Raw genomic sequence first — 23685 nt, forward strand, 5'->3', positions numbered from 1 at the left:
AGCTGGGATAGATATCAAACTGGCTGAGGTGCCAGCTCAAGACATTGTCTTCCCTCCAATATCTTAGTGAAATCCCAGCACACAGAACAGGTCGCTGTGGTGAGTGAGCCCCTTGGGGAAGCCACTCCATGGCTCCTTGCAGGGAGCATCTCTGAGGCCCAGGAGCGGAACTAACGAGAAGCGAGGGCTTGGGGTGAGGTCCCTGCCCCAGCAAGTACTACCCATGTGAGTGCGAGACTGGGCAAAGCATTTCACTCCCCAAAACTGTTGTGGGGATGAAAAGTGAGAAAAGAAAAATTTCCTGAGACAAAAACAGCAAAAACCATTTCCTCAGAAGCTAGATACAGATGAGAAATCTTCCCAGACTGAGACCTGTGGGTGCATTCACTGGGGAGAGTGAGGGGTAGTAACTATAACACTTCCTTTCCTTTCCTTTCCTTTCCTTTCCTTTCCTTTCCTTTCCTTTCCTTTCCTTTCCTTTCCTTTCCTTTCCTTTCCTTTCCTTTCCCTTTCCTTTCTTTCTTTTTTTAAAAAAAATTTTAAATTATCTTTATTTATTGGAAAGAAACAGCCAGAAATTGAGAGGGAAGGGGGTGATAGAGAGGGAAAGAGACAGACACCTGCAGCCCTGCTTTACCACTCATGAAGCTTCCCCCCTGCAGGTGGGAACCGGAGGCTTGAACCTTGGTCCTTGTGCACTGTAACATGTGCGTTCAACCAGGTATGCCACCACCTGCCCCCCCCTTTCTTTTCTTTTTCCTTTTCTTTTCCCTTCCCTTCTTATTTCTCTTTTTCTTTGATAAATTCCTATACTACTCAGCTGTGGAATGATCAGTTTTTGTTTTGTTTTGCTTTAAATTAAAAAAAAAATTTGCCACCAGGTTTATCATTGGGGCTCCATGCCTGCATTATAAATTCACTGCTTCTGGTGACCACTTTCCCCCATTTTTTTTTCTATTTTTATTTGTCAGGACAGAGAGAAATTGAGAGGGGAAGGGGAGATAGAGAGGGAGAGAGAAAGATAAGACACCTACAGACCTGCTTCATCGCTCATGAAGCATCCTCCTTGCAGGTGGGGAACGGGGGCTCGAACCTAGGTCCTTACACACGGCGGTGTGTGCACTTAATGGGATGTGCCACTTCCCAGCCCCCCTTTTTAAAAAGAAATTCTCCCTCCTGGCCTTCTTCTTTCAGACCAAGTTTGTTTTGTCCAACTCACTCTTTTCTAGAATGTTTATTAGAGAGGAAAATTTCCCCCGGTGGAGAGTTGAGTTCCATTGAACCTAAGGAGGGTAACTTCCTGAAAAGTCCTTGTTACCCCCCCCACCCAAAGTGAGATCGGTGGGGAGGCTCATCAGTGAGACTTTGCAGCAGCAAAAGCATTGGAGGAGAGAATAATACCCAAGGGTGGTTTTCAGAGACAAGACAGCAGTTGTACCTCCAGCTTCATGAGAAGAAGCCAGCTTGGGGCTGAGGGGAAGTGGTCACAGCCTGTCAGGGTCAGCCTTCCGGGGTCTGAGTAGAGCCTTCCTGAAATGTCTAGCAAGTTATTCTAAGCCTCAGTCTTTTTTTTTAAATTTAATTTTTTAAAATTATTTTTATTTATTGGATGGAGACAGCCAGAAATCGAGAAGGTGCGGGAGACAGAGAGGGAGAAAGACAGAGACACACCAGCAGCCCTGCTTCACCACTTTCAAAGCCTTCCCCCTGCAGGTGGGGACTGGGGGCTTGATCCCAAGTCCTGTGCACTGTAACATGTGCGCTCAGCTAGGTGCGCCACCACGCGGCCCCCAGCCTCAGTCTCCTTATGCAGAGAATGGAGACAATATATAGCCCAGATCACTGGGATAAATGACATCATTGACTAAAACAGCTTTGTAATAGTTTTTCTTTTTCTTTCTTTTTTTAAAGTTTATTTTAATATTTATTTATTTGTTTATTTTCCCTCTTGTTGCCCTTGTTTTATTGTAGTTATTGTTGTTGTTATTGATGTCATCATTGTTGGATAAGACAGAGAGAAATGGAGAGAGGAGGGGAAGACAGAGAAGGGGAGAGAAAGACAGACACCTGCAGACCTGCTTTACCGCCTGTGAAGCGACTCCCCTGCAGGTGGGGAGCCGGGGGCTCGAACCGGGATCCTTACACTGATCCTTGCACTTCGCACCCTGTGTGCTTAACCTGGTGTGTTACCGCCTGGCCCCCAGTTTTTATTTTTCTTAAAAGCTGGTGCAGAAGGTGGAATATTTATCACTTTTATTGTCTCCATGATTTTATTTATTTACTAAAAATTCTTTTTATTTATTAGTGCACAGAGACAGATAAGTTGAAAGGGGAGGAGGACGGAGTGAGGCAGAGAGACACCTGCAGTCCTGCTTCACCACTTGTGAAGCTTTCCCCCTTCAGGTGGGTAGCCAGGCTTGAACTTGGATCCTTGCTCACTGTGATGTGTGTGCTCTTAACTAGGTGTGTCAACGCCTGGCGCCCTCCCCCCCCCCAACTAATTTTTATTATCATATCATTCACACTCCCAGGTTCTTCCAGGGGTGCTCTCCCTGCCCTGCCCCCAGTGCTTCCCTGTGAATTTCTACCTGCAGTGACCTGTGGAGACCTTGTGAAGAGGAGGGCTCAGAGTCCCCACCCCCACCCATAGTGCAAGCCAGCCCTCTCATTATATTAGAGGTACCCGGCCCCAGTAGTGTTGGAGCCCATCACAAAACAGCTGTGTTACTCTCGGAAAGAAACAGATGGACCAAAGGAAAAGGAAAAGGAATGACAATAACAATACAACAAGCTGAACTCAATAGCGTACCCCAGCAAGAGGCAGCTGTGCTAAATCTGGCCAATTGGGGATAACTGAAAATTTCTACCACCCCCCCAACGCCAAGATATAGACCAAAATGAAAATATGTTTAGTTTGAGGGAGCAGAGTGGTTTGGAATGAAGCACTTTGTACTGAAAGGGTACAGCTAAGTACGACAATATTTACTCAGTTCGTCTCTCCGTTCCCTTTCTGGGGCTTGTCTTAGCAAACAGCATTTAATCTCTCACCCTTGACAGTTATTGGAAAAGTGAGATGTATCTCCCTTTGTTCTGTTTCTTTCCCTTAAGAGGAAATTCAACAGATATTTAGATTGGTATGAGCCATGAACTGGCTGCAGATTTTTTTTTTTTTTTTGGTTCACAAGACTGTAAAACAGGAGCCTGGATCCTGGCTTCCAAAGGGTCTCCAGCCCCTGCACTCCAGGGGCAGCTCTCCACCCCTCCCTCCACTGCTCTGCATTCAATCACACCACTTCCAGGACAGCCCCTCACTATCCCTTTTTCTTCATTGCTACCTGAGTTCAAAGCACTGTCAGTTTTGCCATTAAAATTATTATGCTGTATTTGTCACTGGTGAGAGAGACTCCAAGTGAAGGGCAGTCGGAGTTCTCCTTCATCTGTGGAGAGAAGATCAAATTGAATGGCAGTAGCCGCTAACACAGGTCTGCTTTCCAGCCCTCTGCCTGGTGCAGCACCTGGGGCCCAGCAGGAACTCAGTGCTTACAAAACAAAACAAAGAACTCAAACAACCAGCCTGATCGATGATTAAGTAATAGGGATTAAATTTCCTTTCCTTGGATTAGCGTCCGGCAGGGTCCTGATTTAGTCAAGGCCAGCACGGGAGGGTGGACGCTTCTCTGTGGTGGGGTACATCACAGTTTGCTTGACGGCCTCCACCCACGAGACTCAGGGCAAACGCCCCCACCCCCTTTGATCTTGACGATCAAAAACATCTCCAGCTGAGACACTGCCTTCAGCTGAGAACTACTGGGACCCCTTTCCTGTCTGTCCACATACGTCAATGGTCATGACCCAAACCTACCCCACATAGACACACTCAGCCTCTCAGCTTTCTCTGCCACACAGAGATCTCCCTCTCCCCCCTTTCTGCTCCAGGCAGGTCTGAAAACTTCGGAGATGTGTGTGTGCCTCCACACTCAGGTCTCTGGAGGAGAGCTGTGGCGGTGACAGCAAGGAGGCCAGTGGAGACTGCGTGTTCTTTTTGAGCACTGCTGGTCTTGTAGGGGTGCAGGCCTTGTGGATGGCTGCAGTGAAGTAATTGGCAGAGTGCTGGACTTCACTTAGCGGACACTCAAGGCCTCTGTGTGAGAGACCTCTAAGCCCGCCTTGTGGAGACGGTGCCAACTGTATGTTGAAGTGAGTTTGTGCGCCTCCAAAGCTGCCAAGCCACGTTCCGCAGGTACAGATGCCTGTCTGCGCTGTGCCGTGTGTGGCCGCACTATGACTTACTGTGTGAACGGGGCTTCTCGCTCCTGGGCTGAACCTTCACCTTGGAATCTTGGCAGATCATCAAAGGGCTGGGATAGAAATCTTCCAGAGGCAAGAACCCATGCATCGGTCACATAGCAAGAGCAACCTGCTTGGAATTTTGGCTTCATGTCCTTTTTCCTGCTTCAGTGGTGCTAACGTGAGTGGGGGCAGAGAGCTTTATGGTTTGGTGTGTGGGGCTGCAGGGAGTGTCTGAGGGTCAGTGCAGGTGCTCTTTCTGCCTGAGAAGCCACACGGCTTCCCTGTCCCCAAACAATACGGCACAACTCGCGAATGTGCAGTTGACAAGAGCACACAACTTCAGACTGGGCAGAGGACACAGCATAATGGTTATGCAAACAGACTCTCATGCCTGAGGCTCCAAGTTCCCAGGTTCAAACCTCCCCCCCCCCCATAAGTCAGAGCTGAGCAGTGCTCTGGAAAAAAATGAACAAACAAACAAAAACAAAAAACCTTGAGACTAAGAGGCTCATGGGAGCTGAAGCCTAGGCTCTTGTTGTGGGCGGGGAAACACCAGAACTGCAAGGACAGAACATGGAGTGGGCTGGGTTCCTGAACCTCCACATGGCCCTTCTGTAGTGGTGGCGCCACAGCTGACAGGCAGAGGGGCCCAGAAAAACATTCCCAGCTCCAGTCACCTTACAGAAGAGGCCTTGGCCTCCTCCTCCTTCTCCTTGTCCATCTCTTCCTCCTCCACCTTTTCCTTCTCCTCCTCCTTCTTCCTTTTCCCTCCCCTCCCCCCTTTTTCATTGCCACCAGGTTTACTGCTGGGGCTTGTGCCAGCATTTAAAATCCATCACTCCTGGGGAGTGCCAAGTCGCAGCGTCTTTGGAAATGGCTTGCCTTCTGCATTGCGTGGCCTTTACCCTTAGTCCCTGGTTGGTGACGTTAATGACTCAGCATCCAAAACAGCCTGGGAGTGTCTGTGTGTGTGCATGTGTGTGTATGTGTGTGTGTGTCTGTGTGTCTGTGTGTGCGTGTCGGGGAGTCTCGTGCACAAGGTGCATGTGTGTGTGTGTGTGTGAGGGAGTCTTGCGCACAAGGTATGTGTGTGTGTGTCTGTGTGCGTGTGTGTGTATGTGTGTGTGCGTGTGTGTGTATGTGTGTGTGTGTGTGTCGGGGAGTCTCGTGCACAAGGTGCATGTGTGTGTGTGTGTGTGAGGGAGTCTTGCGCACAAGGTATGTGTGTGTGTGTCTGTGTGCGTGTGTGTGTATGTGTGTGTGCGTGTGTGTGTATGTGTGTGTGTCGGGGAGTCTTGTGCACAAGGTGTGTGTGTGAGGGAGTCTTGCGCACAAGGTACCTGTGTGTGTGTGTGTGTGAAGGAGTCTCGCGCACAAGGTGTGCTTTCCCTAAGAGTCCATTAACGGCCCTCGATTTGGCTTTTGCCTGGTGCTTTGACTGCCGGGGTTATCAAGGAAGAGTTCTGCCCCTGATGCGAGCAGGAAAGGTACCCGGCAGAGTGAGGGGTGAACTCAAGTTCCCATGTCTCTGCAATGCAGCCCAAATGGGGCACCTCCTTGTATGCACCCCAAAGGGCTACCTCTGAGCATGAGAGCTGAACCCAGAGTTCCACTCTTTCCAATAAGCTTTTTCTCCAAGGGGGGTTTTCCCAGTCTTGGCACTGTTGCCATCTGGGGCCAGATAATCCTTTGGATGTCAAGGGCTATTCTGTGCAACTTAGGATGTTTGATGGCTTCTGCTAGAGGCAGGAGCACCTGACGTGACAGTCAAGCTGTCTGCAGACAAACCAGCACACCACAACTTTCCACTCTGACCTCGCATGGCCTCCAGGTCGCCTTCTCCTTCTTCGACTCGTGTTCGCCGCAGACTGCTCCCTGCTCCCTTCTCTCTGGTCAGTGCTCTTCCTCACCTCCAAATCCTGCCATCCTTTCATGACTGACCTCTTTCCCCTCGCATGGTATGCTCTCTTCCTCTTCACCATCCCCAGGACCTAGACTGTTTTCAGTTTGCCAGGCAGAAGTATGCCTCCACCTCAGAGCACTCGTCTAAGTTCTAGACTCCTTCTCTTTGCTGTAAATGCCTCACTAGCTTCAATCTGTCTATCCTTCTTTCTCCAAAAATGACTTCTTTTTTTCATCCTGTCTGTCAAGCCATAACCAGTGATCATCCTTACTCTTCCTACTCTTTTCACATCATCATGCCCATTTCTTGACCAACTCGTGTGTGTGTGTGTGTGTGTGTGTGTGTGTGTGTGGTGTGTGTGTGTGTGTGTGTGTGTCCCCATTTAGGGATCGAACCCAGGGCCTTATGCATGGCAACATACACTCTACTACACTATCTCTCAGCCCCACCAATTCTATTTCAAAAACATCTTTCTTTAAAAAAAAAAAGTATGAGAGAGAGAGAGAGAGCAGAGGGCGAGAACCAAAGTGTTATCCTGGCACATGCTGGGGATCAAACTTGGGACCTCATGCTTGTGAGCTCAGTATTTTAGATACTGTGCCACCTCCGGAGTCAACAACATACCCCCATTATTTCAGGAAAAAAATGGTAAGGAATTAAAAAAAATCATTATCTAAGGTGGTGATGATTTTGGTGAGCTAGTAGGTTTCCCTGGGACTTCTCTGATGTATGTAGGAGATAGATTATGTTATTATTACTAAACACTGCATTTCTCTTGTAAAAAAAATAACAAAACCATCTGCTCTTCTCTATCTCTGCTGACAGCTGTCCACGTCACCAGGGAACTTAAGTGGCCAGTAATAGAGGAAACTAATAGCCTCCATGGTTCTTGACTCGGACCTATTCTCCTCCCAACCATTTTCCATCCACAGCAGTCTTTCAAAAAGCACAAGTCAGGTCATGTGCCAGTCCAGCTTTAAGCTCTTTCTTGACATTCCACTGCACTTGAATAAAACCTAAGTGTCTGGACATGACCCTCCTCCTTCCAGTTCCTCTTTCTTGCTGGTTTTTCCTCTTGTCCTGTAGGCCTCCCCTCGGACATTTACTTTGGGCCTCCCACACATGTGGCCACTACCAGCTGGACGCCGTCTCCCAGATCTTCCCATCTAAGGAGTTTCAGCATATGTGTCCCTTCTTCCAGAACATCTTTCCTGACTCCATCCTATTTATTATTTATTTATTTGCTTGCTTATTTGTTATTGGATAGAGACAGAGAGAAATTGAGAGAGAAGGGGGAGATAGGGAGGAAGAGAGACAGAGAGACACCTACAGACCTGCTTCACTGCCTGTGAAGCGACTCCCCTGCAGGTGGGGAGCCGGGGGCTTGAACTGGGATCCTTACGCCAGTCCTTGTGCTTTACGCCACATGCGCTTAACCCGCTGTGCTACCGCCTGGCTCCCCTGACTCCATCCTCTTAAACTCAGTTTCCCTATCACTCTCTCTCCCCTGTCCTTTCCTCCTGACTTTTCCCTCTATATGTATAAATAAACTCCCTCTATAAACTCATGTAACTATTTAAAGAAATTTTTATCGGGAGGACTAATGGTTTACAGTTGACAGTAAATATAGCTGCTAATACATACATGTATAAAATTTCTCATTTTTCTATATTTTCCTCATCCACCATCCTGCTCCAGGACCTGAACCCCCCCCATGACTATTTTTCATTGTTTCACTCCCCCACTAGATTAGAGGAATCCTAGAGAGAAACTCTCAGAGTCTCCTCTGTTCACTGCCATGTCCCTGTCTTCATTTTGTGTGTGACATTCACTGAGTATACCCCACACATGTTTAGTGGGTGAATGAGCTCTTGTTTCTGGTCAAACTACATCCAGAAAATAATACTTTGTGACCCAAGGAAATGAGTGGCAAATAAAGAAAGACAAACAAAACAAACTCCTCTCTGAATGGCCATCCACATACATGGAAAGCCACTTTCCAGTAGACACTTGTTGGAACCCAGAGCACATGGTCATGAGCCAGCACCAGTTACTACGTATGACACTTGATGATGTCTTCAGCACATTCCACATTTGTTCCAAGACTTTCTACAGAACAGGAAAGAACTGTCTGAGTGCCCAGCAGATAGGACCGCATAAAGCAGTCTTAGAGGAAGAGCTGACAGGAGTTCCATGGTTTCTGGCAACACTGGCTTTCTGGGAGACCCCCATAAAGGAGGCGGATGTCCAGGAAGCACAGCAGATGCCCCTCTCTGTCTGCCCGCCCCACCCCACCCCACAGCCCAACACTTCCTGCATTCCACGAGGCTCCCATCCCCCCAATACTGATGGATGAATCTGTTAGAGTAAGGCCAAGTTTACTCTAGGAAGTCAAATCTCTCCTCCTCAGCACTGAGGGCACTTTCAAAGTAGAGAGCACTGCACTTGGAAAGTTCAGGGCATGGGCAGGGGAGACAGCATAAATATTTTGTAAACAGACTCTCTGAGGCTCCTAGGTCCCAGGTTCAATCCCCAGCACCACCATCAGCCAGAGTTGAGCAGTGCTCTGGTAAAAATAAAATGAAAGAAACTTCAGGGCGTAGAGTAAATTGATGATGGGGACAGGAAGAAAGAAAAAAAGGGAGAGAAAGAAAGAAGGAAGGAAAGAAGGAAGCAAAAGAGAGAAAGCAAGCAAGCAAAGCCTCAGCCCTTCAGCCAAAGCGAGAGGATTCCTGTCAGCCTCTCCCTGGTCTTTCAGGGGCCAGCAGCTGCACTGCAGACGCCAGCAATTAAAGCAGGGAAAGTGTTTGCTCAGATTCCATTCAACTTTCATATTCAAATGAACCCCAAACTGTGGAGTCAGGAAATCTAACCCATGCTGGGCTCCCAGTTTATGTAACTGGCAGAATTCATTTTTAACAGGTTTGTTTGTTATATCTTAAGTCAGCTTGACTGAATCTGAGAAGACTTCTCAAGGTCATGTGCTGTGGCTGAAGGATGAGGCTGGGGTCTCGAGTCCAAAGATATGATTGGCTGCCTGTCGCTAACTCACCCAAACAGCCCTGCGTCTGCCGTGGCTGCAATAGGACAGGCTGCTGCTTATAAGGGTTGCCCACATTCCAGCCACAGCCATTCCTGAGATACTAACAAGGAGATACATGGTAACTAGCACGGGCAGTGACGTCAAAAGATTGGACTAAGGCAACCAGTGCAGAGAAAGACAGCCTCCCCAGTTACCTTTTTATTAAATCAAGATGTTTTCTTGAGGGAAAGCTTTGTTTTCTTGAGGGAAAGCTTTGACGCTGAGGTGAGCTGTCAAAGTCTTCATACTGATGCAGAGAGCAGTGCTTTGTGTTACACTCCAAAGAGGCAAAGAAAAAACAGCTCCAGCCCTCACGGAACATGTGGTGGGAGATGCGGTGTCTAGGTGTGCAGTGAAACAGGAAGCCAGAGGTGGCCGCACATACGTCATATATCATATCATATCATATCATATCATATCATATCATATCATATCATATCATATCATATTATTGGCTCCAGCATTATCTCTGGGGCTCTGTACCAGCACTACAAAGCCACTGCTCCCAGTGGCCATTTTTTCCATCATATTGGATAGGGCAGAGAGAAATGAAGAGAAAGGGGGAGGTAGAGGGGGAGAGAGAGAGAAGGAGACACCACTTGTGAAGCTTTCCCCTGAAGATGGGGGCTCAAACTGGTCCTGTGCACTGTAACATGTGCACTTCACCAGGTGCACCACCATCTGACCCCATACCTCCCCCTTTTAAGGAGTTAGTATGTTGGGTGGTTCATCTGTGCAAATATTTTGCTGCTCAGACTGATGGCAGAGTTGGGGGGGGGCAGGGAGACTAAGTTGAAACTGAGTGACAGCCAGAGCAGTGAAGGTACTTAACTGTGAGGTCCGCAATGATTCAGCAAGATGCGAAACCAAGCGCAGTCAACACCAAGACTGCAGGTGCTCGCTTGCATGTATGTCCTTCGGCAGCCCCTGAAAGGCCCCCCTCCCGGAAAAACAAAAGAAGGAAGTCTTGCAGTTTATGATGGACTCCGCGAATATCTGTGCGGATAACGAAAGAGTGGATATCTTCCATGCCGTCCCATCGGCCACTCACCTCGGATTCTTTGTAGTAACGTTCTGGAATCTCATCGCAGGCAATGTCGATGAAGCAGACTTCTCTCTCTAGGTCTTTGGCTTCACTGTCAAAAATCTGAAAGAGACCAGCAACATATCTGAGGTTAGTGATACCAGGTGCTATCCTCAAGGTGCCACGGCTGGTGCAACCATGCCTGGAGCAGAAAAACACCCTGCCAAGCATCTCTGTTGGCGCAGTGCCCCTGGCTGGTGCTCTCTCCACCTGCTTCGGAATGTGTGCGAATCAGGAAAGGCTTTTCTTCATTGCTTAGATTCTGTCACATCAGAGGCAGGTGTGGCATCAATCACCACTTGGTGAGAAGAAGAAAAAGCAGGCTGCTTTAGGCGTTTAGGAGTGAAGAAATACGTCTCTTCCAGACATGGAGTCTGCTGATTTCTGGCAGTTCACGTGAACAGAGTGGAGTGGAGACCTGGCTTCCTCGGAGTCAGAGAGCAGCACTACAGCCCGTGATGCGGGGAAGAAAAGGACGCTTCTTTTTCATCAAAGTGTGTATGTGTTTAATTTACAAACTACATGGACTCACAAAATAAGATACGGGTAGCCAACCAAAGGAAAATAAAGGATGCCTTTACTCCAATGATCTTGGGTAAACATGCATCTTACTTTTAAGAGCATGATTTCCTTGGTAAACATGGAGGTGGGAGGGAGAGTTTTTGGGAAGAATCTGGAAACAACTTAATGTGGGGCTGCTCTAGTTTCTCCTGGTCTAGAATGTCCATCACTTGCAAAGAAATATGGAAGACACAGTCTTTGATAGAGATATAAATCTGATAGAAAGATTCAGCTCCTTTCCTTTTTTCCCATTGCAGTTTTTCTGGTCTAAAAGAATGATCTTCCCAGTCCTTCTGAAAGATGGCACAGAGACCCAGTGTGCAAAACCACTTTAGAGGATGTCTTGACTGTATGCCCCACCTCACTGTTAATTCCTGCAGGGGAATCATCTGTTAACGCTAATTAAAGCTGACACTTTGGGGGAAGGATGAAATACTTCGGAAGAATAGAGTGGTTGACACCTAGGAACATTGTCTTGACACAAATTTGGTGCCTATTAATAACAAGATCTCCCACAGGAGAGCATCCATAGAGTTCCTTATATGTTACACTTTCCTTGATTTGTTTCTGAAATTGAAGCTACTCATCCTTTCAGAATGTCTTTGGGATAATATTCATGCCGGCAGTTCCCCCTTCGGGCCTGTTGTTTGCTTCATCACCTGTTTCCTTCTGACAGGGTTGAAGACTGGACTCTTCAGGCTTTACCCAAAGGGCTTTAACTCCCCAGCCTATCAATGACAATGCATTTTCTGCGGAGACAGGGGAGAGACTACTTGTTGGAGCAGCTCTGGTTGTCTCCATTGCCACTTGAAGTCAAGAGCTTTGGGGACACCCTGGAATTATTTGGGAGGGACAGAAGGATTGTTTTGAAGTGAATCGGACAGTCAGTGAGGAACACAAGTCCACGTGTGAGTGGAGAAACAGTCATGAGAGAAAATACTGGGTCTCAGGTTATTTGTGTGAATATTTCTCTCTCTTTTGAATGAGTATTTTCCCTCCCAGATTTTTTTCCCCCTTTATTGGGGGACTAATGATTAAACATGAGTCTTTTAAAAATGTGCACCAAGGGGAGTCGGGCTGTAGCGCAGCGGGTTAAGCTCAGGTGGCGCAAAGCACAAGGACTGGCATAAGGATCCCGGTTCGAACCCCGGCTCCCCACCTGCAGGGGAGTCGCTTCACAGGCGGTGAAGCAGGTCTGCAGGTGTCTTTCTCTCCTCCTCTCTGTCTTCCCCTCCTCTCTCCATTTCTCTCTGTCCTATCCAACAACAACAACAACAATGATAACTACAACAATAAAACAACAAGGGCAACAAAAGGGAATAAATAAATAAAATAAATATTAAAAAAAAAAAATTTAAAAAAAATGTGCACCAAGACATGTCCCTTATTAACAAAACAGCTACTAGAGAGTAAATCATGAAAGAAGTTAGAGTGCTTTGAAATTAATCGGTGGGAAAATTTATGGGACTGAAAGTTGGAGAGTAAACGGGTTGACACACCAATTCTATGGCTCTTCCTAACTCACTTCACACACCTGATCCTCCTCCACTGTACCGGTCATCACATCCTGGCCTCCAGGCTTACCCTCAACCCTTGCGTCAAGATAAGGGGCTGGATTCTGTAAGTACCACTTCTTTACAGTGGCACCAGCACTAAGTCATGTACTGCAGGCCCCTGAAGCCATATACTGAAGAGGTGAATATATCCCGCTAGTCCTTTCTAGACTTTATAGAGTCTTTGCTGAGAAATCGGTTGATAATCTTGTGTGAGTTCTCTGATAGGTGACTCTGCTTTTCTCTTTGTTGGGTCAAGAGATGATCCACTGGGTGGAACATGTGGCCATGTGCACAGCTGTTTGAGCCCTGGCGGTGTATGATGCTGCGGCATGACGTGTGTTTGTTTATGGGTGTGTGTGTGTGGGTGTGTGTGTGTGTGTGGGGGGTCTGGAGCTGTGTGCTGCTGCCTCTCCTCTTTGTTTGAATGAAAAAGTTATCTTGAGAGTAGTGAAACTGCACATGCATGAAGCCCTTGTTAATAAAAAAACAAAGCAAAACAAACAAACAAAAAACCCCAAACAAGTAATAGTCTCTATCTTTGATCTTTGCCACTTTACTATTACGTATCTTGGTGAGTTTAGGTCACAGTGCATTTCATTTGGAAGCCTCAGGGCCTCCTGGATCCAAGAGTCTATATTCCTTTAGTGTGGGGGACATTAATGGCTTTTCAAATAAGCGGTTTTTCAAATAAAAGTTCTGGCTCTCTCAGTTTTCCTTCTGAGAACCTCTATTTTTAAAAGAAGTTAGGATGAGCCTTTAATCTGATTAATTTATTTAAAATTATTTATTTATTTATTTGATAAAGACAAGAGAAACTGTGAGGGAGGTGGAAGACAGAAAAGAAAGAGAGAGGCCTGCAGCATTACTTCAACACTCATGAAGCATTGGTCCTGCGGGGGTGTGGGGGGAGGCAGGGGCTTGCACACTGTAACCTGGGCCCTTGCACACTGTAACATGCACGCTATACTAGGTGCACCGGCACCTGGCCCCTATGAGAAGCGTATAACGGCAATGCTGTTCTCAAGGTTGTTCCCAAAGCCCTTATATCATCTTTACTTACTTCAGCTGTTTGCTCTTTTGCTGCAGTTTCTTGATAGTTTCCTCCACTTTATCCTCCAACTCAACTCTTAGATCTTTGGATTTCTGGTGGTGGGCTCCTCCGCTGTATTTCTTAGTTCACCCCCTCTATTCTTTCTCTCTCTGATTTCTGTTATGACTTCTCTGATTCTTCCTCTTTGTTGAAGTTTTCTTCCACTGAACTTCTTACCTGAGTGAGCAGCTCTAGTGTTAGAGTTTCAATATTCTTTTTAGGAGGTTTATATAGCTCTGTTGACTTTGGGGCTTTCTTCCTGTTGCTGTCTTGGTTCACTGGTAATTCCCCCAAACTTCTGACTCTTCTTGATGTTAAGGACCTGAACTCGTGGACCTGTGCTTGAACCTGCATATGTATCAGAAGCTTGGCATTGTGCACGCACAGCCAGCAGTCATGAGGTTTCTGTGGGCAGTGGTTCAGATCTGATCTGCGGCTGGAGTCTCAGATTAGGTCGAGATAGCACTACAGGCATCCTGGGTCTGTCAGGATACATGTTCTGGAAGAGTGTGAGTTGGGAATACGGCCCTAGGATCTGTTACTATGGAAACTGAATTCCAACATAGAGTCCCCAGTGCTCTAGCAAGCTACAGGGCAGTGGCAGTGTTGCAGCTGCCCTGCCCCCTCTCCTGTTTCCCGTTTTGCATTGTCGTAGAGTCGTAGTTGTGCCAGGATTTCATGACAGCCTGCCCTCTGTTCACCAGACGACAGCCGCACAGCATATACATTTCTCCTGATTGCTGTTTGTTGTCAAGTGAAGGGGCTTTCATCTTTGCAGAGGGTATCTTTCTGTGCTCTGCCATATGGATGCTGACTTTACTGTCTCTTGCTGTGGAAAGTCTGTCTCTGTGCATGTTTTTCTATGTACTACTGTGATTTTGTTGTTGTTTTGGGAGAAGGGATCCATAGGCCTACTCTGTCTCACCATCTTGGCCCCATCACTGTACTTTGAATGCTGACCTTTATCAAGTCCCTCTTGATAGTGGACAGTGGTGGCAGAGTGAGGCTTCCAGGCTATCTGCCGTGTACCATGAGCACCACGCACTATATTTTCAGTAGAGAACTATAGAACTATCCCTGAAAGTATAGCCTTGCATTATATTTTAAAATTATTATTATTTTAACAAGAGCACTGCTCAGCTCTGACTTATGGCGGTATGGGGGACTGAACCTGGGACTTTGAAGCCTCAGGCATGTGAGTCTCTTTGCATAACCATGATGCTATCTACCCCCACCCTACCATACACCACAGACTACTTTTCACTCTCAGTATTTAGTACCTTTCATGAGACAGTCACACTTAATTATTATAAAAAAGGTTTTGTGTCAGGTAATTTAGACTAACTGTAGGCTGATGTAAGTTCTGATCATGTGATAGGTAGGTCAGGCTTAACTATGTAGTTCAATAGTTAAGTGAGCCTTTTACTTGGGGTATTTTCTATTTTAGATTGATCTGTCAGAATATAATCCCATTACAAGTGGAGGGAGATCTGTGTTTTACTCAGAAGAAGGTATAAAACTCAGGAGTAGTTTCTGGTGACTCAATAGCTACAGTTCCAGGATACCATCACTATCCCCGATTCTCAGATGGGAAAGCTGAGGCTTGAACAAGTAGTGTGCTTTGCTGGAGCTTGTGAGCAGACAAATTCAGACTCGGTAAATGTCCAGGATCTTCAGGGATAAAAGGCTGCCTCTTAGCACCCAACCAAGAAGGCAAATATTAGTCAAAAGTGCTTCCTGCTTCTTTCCAGAAGATGAAGCTGGAATTTGGCTCTCCTGCTACTTATAAAATGTCTGTGCTGAGTGGCTGTTTCTGAGTGGCTCCCCAAAGACCTGGAACTTCTTTGCTATTTTGTTGAACAGCTGAGGTTGCAGCTGACCATAAGTAGGTAGCTTTTGGTTCAAACTCCGGTCTCCTTCATTAAGATGCTTCCTTCATTCTTGCTTTAAAGTCCATGAAATACTAGCCATGGGAAAGTTGTTTTTCTTGAACATTTCAGTAAACATTTTAGAGTGGGGTTTCTGAACAAAGCTGCAAAAATTCCCTTTGTGGACTTCAACTTCTTCAGGCTTGAGACTACAAAGAACCTTAATTTTTTTTTGGGGGGGGGGCGGTGCTGGGTGGTGGTGCACTCGTTAAGCTCACATAATACCATGTTCAAGGACCTGGTTCGAGTCCCTGCTCCCCACCTGCAAGGTGGACACTTCACAAGCGGTGAAGCAGGTCTGCAGGAGTCTCTCTGTCTCTATCTCCCCTCCCCTCTCAATTTCTCTCTGTCCTATCCAATAAAAAATAGGGAAAGAGATGGGAAAAAAAAAAAGGAAAAAAATGGCCAATGGGAGCAGTGGATTCATAGTGCAGCACACCAAGGCCCTGCAGTAACCCTGGGGGGGATGGTGTTTCTGTACACTCCTAGTAAAGTGTAGTCATATAAATCACTGGTTAATTAATATGAGAGGGGGAAAACTGATTGTATGTCTCGAAGTTTTTAAAACACATACTGAGTCTTTTTAATATATAGGCTGTGTCTTTGATATGCAGACTCTTTCAAAAGCCTAGACCAAGCAGATCAGAAGCAACCGGTGGCACAGCTATATACAAGATGCTGGGTACTGTACAGCAAACCCTAACAAAAGGACTTTTCAAAATTAACCCAATTACCAAATAATGTGATGATAACAGTAGCTATCCATTGTCTTTTTGATTCCTAAGACAGCAGGAACCTCACATCTCCCCTAGAGAGCCTATATTTCCCCCAGTCCTGGAACCTTAGGGTAGGGCCCACTTTCCCACATGCCTCTCCCAATCCATATCAAATAATATTGCATCTGCCAATCACAACCTAATCAATGCAACGAGTGCCACCTCAACATGCTTCAGCTCAGACTGTGTCCAGAGACTTCAGGTGTGGAACGACAACCCTTCAGCTTCATTACTCGGGTGAGACCTTTCCTTTCATAGTATTCTCTAATTCCATCCCAGGTGGTTCACTTCCTAACAAAGTCCCAAAACCTAGATAGACCAGGTTCTGTGAGAGAGAGCATATGTTCACACGTATCCATAAACAAGTGCAAAATATATACCTGAAAGCAGAAGTACACTAGTGTTTGCAGTGAGTACCCCCCAACACTTCCTCTCCACTATTCCAAACTTTGGGTCCATGACTGCTTTACAATTTGTTTGGCTTTGTATGTTAACTCTCTTTTCAGCCACCAGGTTCCAGATGCCATCAGGATGCCGGCCAGGCTTCCTTGGACTGAAGACCCCACCAATGTGTCCTGGAGCTCAGCTTCCCCAGAGACCCACCCTACTAGGGAAAGAGAGAGGCAGACTGGGAGTATGGACCGACCAGTCAACGCCCATGTTCAGCGGGGAAGCAATTACAGAAGCCAGACCTCCCACCTTCTGCATCCAACAATGACCCTGGTTCCATGCTCCCAGAGGGATAGAGAATGGGAAAGCTACTGGGGAGGGGATGGGATATGGAGATTGTGTGGTGGGAATTGTGTGGAGTTGTACCCCTCCTACCCTATGGTTTTGTTAATGTCTCTTTTCTTAAATAAAAAATTTTAAAAAATGGCCAGTGGGAGCAGTGGATTCACAGTGCTGTACACCAAAGGCCCTGCAGTAACCCTGGGGTGGGGGTGGGGGAACTTGAATTTCTAGCTAATAATTAATCTCTCAATTACTTGAGGATTTAGAAGATAGATATGCACAGATGTTCAACCCCTACCTGCTGAATGAATGGAGTCTGTGGCCAAAACACTGCTTACTCCCTGTGCCATACACACTGTCAGCTTCCTTTCACAAGGCCGGCTCTATTGCCCTGGCTCTCCACGATTCCCAAGACAGGGCTCAGGGTAGAGAGGAAACCTCACAGTCTCGACTCAGTGGTCCTCCACTGGGAATGAGGCCAGGCTTGAATTATGTGACCTTCTCTCAGCTCACATGTCCTCGTCTTCAGAATAAATGGCTTTGTCTAGAAAGCAGTCTGATCTGGACCTGCACACCAAGCTTGGGAAAGTGCATTCATTTTTAGGAGATGGCTTGACCACCTTCATAAGATTATCAAAGAGGTGTGACCACAATGAGTCTGGATAAAGTGGCGTGAATGACCACTAAAACTCCTTCTCCCTTCCCTTCCCCTCCCCACCTTTACCCTCCCTCCCTCCCTCCCTTCCTTTCCTCTCTTTTACCAGAGCACTGCTCAGCTCTGGCTTATGTGGTGATATTAGGGGTTGAACCTGAAACCTCAGAACCTCAATTGTTTGCATGACCATTATACTGTTCACTCAGCCTAAAACTCATTCTAGTATGGCGAAAAGTACAAGGACCGGCATAAGGATCCTAGTTCAAGCCCCGGCTCCCCACCTGCAGGGGAGTCGCTTCACAATCGGTGAAGCAGGTCTGCAGGTGTCTGTCTTTCTCTCCTCCTCTCTGTCTTCCCCGCCTCTCTCCATTTCTCTCTGTCCTATCCAACAACGATGACATCAGTAACTACAACAATGACAAGACAAAACAAAACAAAACAAAAAACAAGGGAAACAAAAAGGGAATGATAATAAAAAAGCTCTTTCCAGTTATAAAGTCTGATGGTTGTGGCTTGCAGAGTGGTGCAGTGAATTAAAGCACTAGGCTCTTAAGTTTGAGGTCCTGAGATTGATCCCTGGCATCACATGTGCCAGACTGGTACTCTGGTGTCTCTCTAAATAAATAAATAAATAAATAAATAGGAGACTGAGTGTGGAGCACCCAGTGGAGCACACATTAAAATTCACAAGGACCCATGTTCAAGTCCCCAGTCCCCACCTGCAAGGGGGAAACTTGTGAATAATGAAGCAGTGCTGCAGGTGACTTTTTCTCTCTTTCTGTCTCTCCTGTCTCAATTCCTCTCAGCACTATCAAATAAAAAAGAGAAAAATCCTACAATGATTTCTAACAGAAGTCTGATGGCGTAAAACAATATTGCTTCAGGAAGAAAAGCCGGCGTGTGATTCGAGGTCCAGCTAGTCCCCTGTGTCTTGCTCTTTGGCTCATGGCTTCTTGTCCTTACCACACCGGCAGTTGGCCTGGGTGGCGCACAGAGGGACGATGGGAAGAAAGCATCTAGTGACCGTGGGCCTGATGCAGTGTGAGCAGGAGCCACAGCAGGATAGGAAGTCCAGTCTACACACTAGTTTTAGGGCAGAATCCAGACGTAAGACAACACTGCTATCAACTAGCCGAGGTCTAGCCAGGCCTCTCAGAAAGCGGGACGAGCGGCCCATTCACGTGGGTGTTTTCAGCAGCAGCTGCTGTCAGAGCTCCGGTGATGACCACCAGCTCTTTGAGGTGAGAAGATGTGCTGAGGTAGCTTTAGGACAAGCTGGTTCGTGCTGGCACATCAGGCTTTGCTAGGGTCACACACACCTGACACAGGCACTGTGCACCTTCCTGAGTGGGGGCTTATTGGGCAGTCTCTCTCCTGAGAGGGGAGTGGGCTTGGGGTTTGGGAGTGAGTGTGGTACTTCCCTCCCAGCCCCCTGTGATCACTTCCCCATCCCTGTCTCTAGCACGCAGATGACATGCATCGGATTTCAGTGCCTACCGCCTGATTCTCCTAAACTTCATTTGCCCCAACTGGCAATGGATACCCAGTAAACAAACTCCTTTTACTAGGAACGAAGCGATACTACGACAAAAAGGCAAATCTCCTGAGTAAATGCTACCTTCATAGATTGCAAAATAAAAAAGGGAGTGATTCTCCACTTGTTGGCAAAGCGTTATGAACGTTAAGTGTCAAGCATTCTCAAAATCTCCACACACTTTGACCGAGTAAGTTTCAACATTGAGCATTTATCTGAAGAATCTTAAATCAAAGGAGCACTTGGTGGACAGAGCTTTTCATGGTAATGTTATTGTCAAAGTGAGGAAAAAAGAGAAAGAAAGCAAATAGTTTATACATCCCAGGATGGGAGAATGGCTAAGGAAATTACGATAGACCCATTTGGTGAACTGTTATGTAGCCATTTAGGATTCCACTCTTCAATAACATTTTCCCAAGAGGTCACGTACACATGGCGGGGAGATGCCACATGCCCCATACAGGCAGCTGTTGAGCAATGTGGCCATGACTGATAAGGGGGAGAGAGCTACCCAGTCAACCTGCCACTAGACTTCTCCCTGGAGTAGGGGCGTCTCTCTAGTTTTGCCTCTAGACTTGTACCTAGATTTTGTGATCTCCTTTCTGACAGACCAAGAGGACTCACTCTGAGAACCCTGCATTCCGCTGCCCCTTTCTCTAGAACGATAATGCTTGTGGTTTTCAGATCCAAGTTTAGATGGGAACTCTCTGTACTTTCAGCACAAAGTTTTCCATTAACTTAAAAAAAACGGCTCTAAAAAAGAAAGTCTATTATTAAAGGGAGAGCTGGTGGGGGGAATAGAAGGGTGCACTTGGTAGCTGTGTGGATTTTATCTTCCGATCATTTGTCTAAGCTACCAAGGGTGCATGGTAGGGGTGGCTAAGTAGTATGGATATTGAGAAAAAACTAGCAGCCACCTTGTTTTAAGCTCAGATACTCTCAAAGGGGCAATGGATCTTGGCTAAGCTCTTGCTCTCCTCTAACTTTGTTTTGCTGTCCCCGGGAGGTCTCAAGAGGGAGTAACTGCCCAGGACAGATACTGATGAAGACTGAGCCAGCATCATCACAAGCCCTCCTGGGGGCCTCTCTAGGACCTCGCCCTCACTGTAAGGCAGCAGTGGTAGTGACGGCTCCACTGTCTGAAGGGAGGCTGGTCAGCCTGCTCTGCCCCTCGAGGAAGACGGGTCCTGAGATGAGAGCAGCCTAGAATGTTGCAGCTGTGACCATGGACTGCGAGCTCAGACTGACAGGGACTCAGAGGTCATACAGACCCTGTGCTGAATAGCAATAGACATCGGCCCTGGGTCAGGTGAATGGGGTAAACAGTTGATTTTATTCAGAGATTTTCTCCAAGTTTGGGAGCTACTTGCTACCTTAATCCAACTTCCTTCCTTCCTTTTTTTTTTTTTTTTTAATTGGGTGGATTAATGGTTTATAGCCAACAGAAGAACACAGCAGTTGGTACATGTGTAACATCTCCCAGTTTTCCACATAACAATTCAACCCTCTCTAGGTCCTCCTCTGCCATCCTGTTCCAGGACCTGAACCCTCCCCTCACCCCAGAGTCTTTGACTTTGGTGCAATATACCAACTCTAGTCCAAGTTCTGTGTTTTCTTGTCAACTTTTTTTTTTTTTTAATTAGTGATTTGATGCTGACAGACAAGATTGTGGGATAAGAGAGGTGCAACTCCTTACAATTCCCACCACCAGAGTTCCATATCCCATCTTCGCCACTGGAGGCTTCCCTATTCTTTATCCCTCTGGGAGTCTGGACCAAAGATCTCTATGGGTACAGTAGGTGGGAGTTCTGGCTTCTGTCATTGCTTCTCCAGTGGACATGGGTGTTGGCAGGTGGATCCATCCCCCCAGTCTAGTGGGGCAGGGCTCTGGGGAGGTGGGGCTCCAGGACACATGGGTGAGGTCGCCTGCCCAGGGAAGTCAGGTTGATGTCATGGTAGTATTTTTCAACTTCTGTCCATGAGTGAGATCCCCATATTCATTCTCTTTCAACTTATCTCACTTAACATGATTCCTTCACGCTCCATCCAAGACCCACCATTTTTAATAGCTGAGTAGTATTGCATTGTGTATATACAACACAACTTTCTCAGCCACTCCTCTGTTCTAATTCAACTTTCTAGCCCTATTCTCAACTCTGACACCATCTTCCCAGACAATATTTTGTCCACCTTCATGTTAGCTATCAACTGAAGCAAAAACTATGGAAGTCATGGCCCCTAGAAACATGCCTAAAATAGACTTCCTAGTTCCTTTCCGTCTGAAGTTCCCTATTTCTCAGCTGCTTTACTCCTACTTTTGGTTCCTGTTTATTAAATATATTGTCTGCTTGTCTGCTTTTTTTTTTTTTTTTTTTTTTTTTTTGTAGCCAGAACACTTATCAGCTCTGGCTTAAGGTGGTGCGGGAGATTGAACTGGGACTTCAGAGCCTCAGGCATGAGAGACTCTTTGCATAACCATTACGCTATCTACCCCCACCCCTGCTTTATATCTTACCACTTTTCAGCCACCAAGTTGCAGATGCTACCATGACACCAACCTGACTTCCCTGGGCAGACGCCCTCACCCATGTGTCCTGGAGCCTCCCCTCCCCAGAGCCCTACCCCACTAGGGACAGACAGACACAGGCTGGGGGTGTGGATCCACCTGCCAACACCCATGTCCAGTGGAGAAGCAATGACAGAAGCCAGAACTCCCACCTTACAGACCTCCCACCTTCTGCTCCTCATAAAGAATTTTGGCCTAGACTCCCAGAGTGGGAGAAATGTTAGGGGAAGACGACCAGAGGGCTCTGAACTCCAATTCCATCAGGACCTAGAGCAAGAAGAGGAAGGCCATTCTGAAGTAGTAATAGGCGTGGGTGTGACTTGGAACAGAAGAGAGGGCAGGATCATAAGAAAAATAAAAGGATATATATGCAGATAGTTATAAAAATAATAATCAACCCCTATGTGCAACTTTGGGAGAACGACTGTAGCTTCCAGTGGAGGGAATGGGGACACAGAACTCTGGTGTTGAGAATGGTACCGACTTTACCCCTGCAATCTTATAATTTTGTAATGTGTGTGCTCAAGCAGGTATAAATGCAGGTGTACCACTGCCTGGCCCCCTAAGTCACTAATTAAAAAAAGACTGGGTTCAGGGAGAAGAAATAGTAGACAGAACTATTTTTTGACAATGCTGTCACTTTAATGCTCTGGGTTTGTGAAGTAGCCATTGGCTTGGTGAAGGGAAGGGGTGCTGGTCTAGTTGTTACTTTAGGCGTATGGAGTGGGAGTTGGCCTGTGGCCTGCTGATTATTACCTGAGAGCAGCACGTTGGTAGGGGGAACCTGAAAGGCACTTATGGTGGGGAGTGGGGAGTGGGGATCCAGGTTAAAGATGAGAATAACCACGATTTCATTACTTTATCTGTGCTGCCTTTTTTTTTTTTTTCCTGTCTTTGATATTTCACTGCCTCCCTGCCTTTCTTCCATAACAAGACAGAGGTTGAAAGAGAGAGAGAAAAAGACATAAACCGTAGCACTGAAGTTTCCATCAGTGTGGTGAGGGCTGGGCTCAAGCCTGGGTTGTGCACATGGCGGAGCAAGTGAGCTATCTTGCGGCCCTGATACATTAATATACCAAGAACATCTTCCTCTTCCTTTCTTTTTCTCTTTCCTTCTTCTTCTTCTTCTTCTTCTTCTTCTTCTTCTTCTTCTTCTTCTTCTTCTTCTTCTTTTTTTTTTTGCCTCCAGGGTTCTCTCTGGGGCTCAGTGCCAGCACTATGAATCCACTGCTCCTGTGGCCATTTTTCCCTCTCACATTTTTATTCGACAGGACAGAGAGAGATTGAGAAAGGACGGGGAGATAGAGAGGGAGAGGGAAAGACAGACATCTACAGACTAGCTTCACCACTTGTGAAGCATCTCTACTGTAGGTGGGGAGCGGGGGCTCGAACCCAGGTCCTTGCACAAAGTACTATGTGCACTTAACTGGTGTACCGCTGCCCGCCCCCCACAAGAACACTTTCATGACTGCACAATTCCGTGGTGACTGTTTCAGACAGATGTACATCCTGCCATCCAAATCAAGAACCTGCAAGATGTCTTTCACAGTGCCATGAAGAAAAAAGAAAGGAAGTAGCACCTGACCTCTCTAAATACATTTCTGCTCCTTTTGCACCCAGATAAAGAACTGGGTGACTGAGTTTGTGCTTTGAAGGCAGCACTGTTTAAAGGCAGTACTCTGAAGAGGTGACAGCGACCAGTAAGACCACACATAACTTATACAACACATAACCATGTGTTCAGCACTGTACATCTAAAATACATGAGATAAGGTGTATTCTCGGGGGGCTTATGAGTTTTGTAGAGAAGACTCAATGCAAGACTTAATCAACAATATCATGGAGCGTCTAACTTACACGTTACTAAAGTGCTAGGTACTGAAAGGTCAGCTTCAGACATAAGCACTTCAGTCTCAACGCAGCCAGGA

The 23685-nt window shown here is 46.7% G+C and overlaps 1 protein-coding gene across 1 annotated transcript in view; it reads right to left on the reverse strand.

Moving 5' to 3' along the window:
- The window catches only part of LOC103114541 (phosphatidylinositol transfer protein cytoplasmic 1), a 142160-nt gene that overhangs the window by 35197 nt on the left and 83278 nt on the right, over positions 1-23685 (reverse strand). The window contains exon 3 of the mRNA XM_007524235.3: positions 10327-10422. The gene's annotated coding sequence lies outside the window, so the exon portion shown is untranslated. The remainder of the gene's footprint in view (positions 1-10326; positions 10423-23685) is intronic.

The sequence above is a fragment of the Erinaceus europaeus genome, chromosome 12, assembly GCF_950295315.1.
Source record: "Erinaceus europaeus chromosome 12, mEriEur2.1, whole genome shotgun sequence".
NCBI classification, from domain to species: domain Eukaryota; kingdom Metazoa; phylum Chordata; class Mammalia; order Eulipotyphla; family Erinaceidae; genus Erinaceus; species Erinaceus europaeus.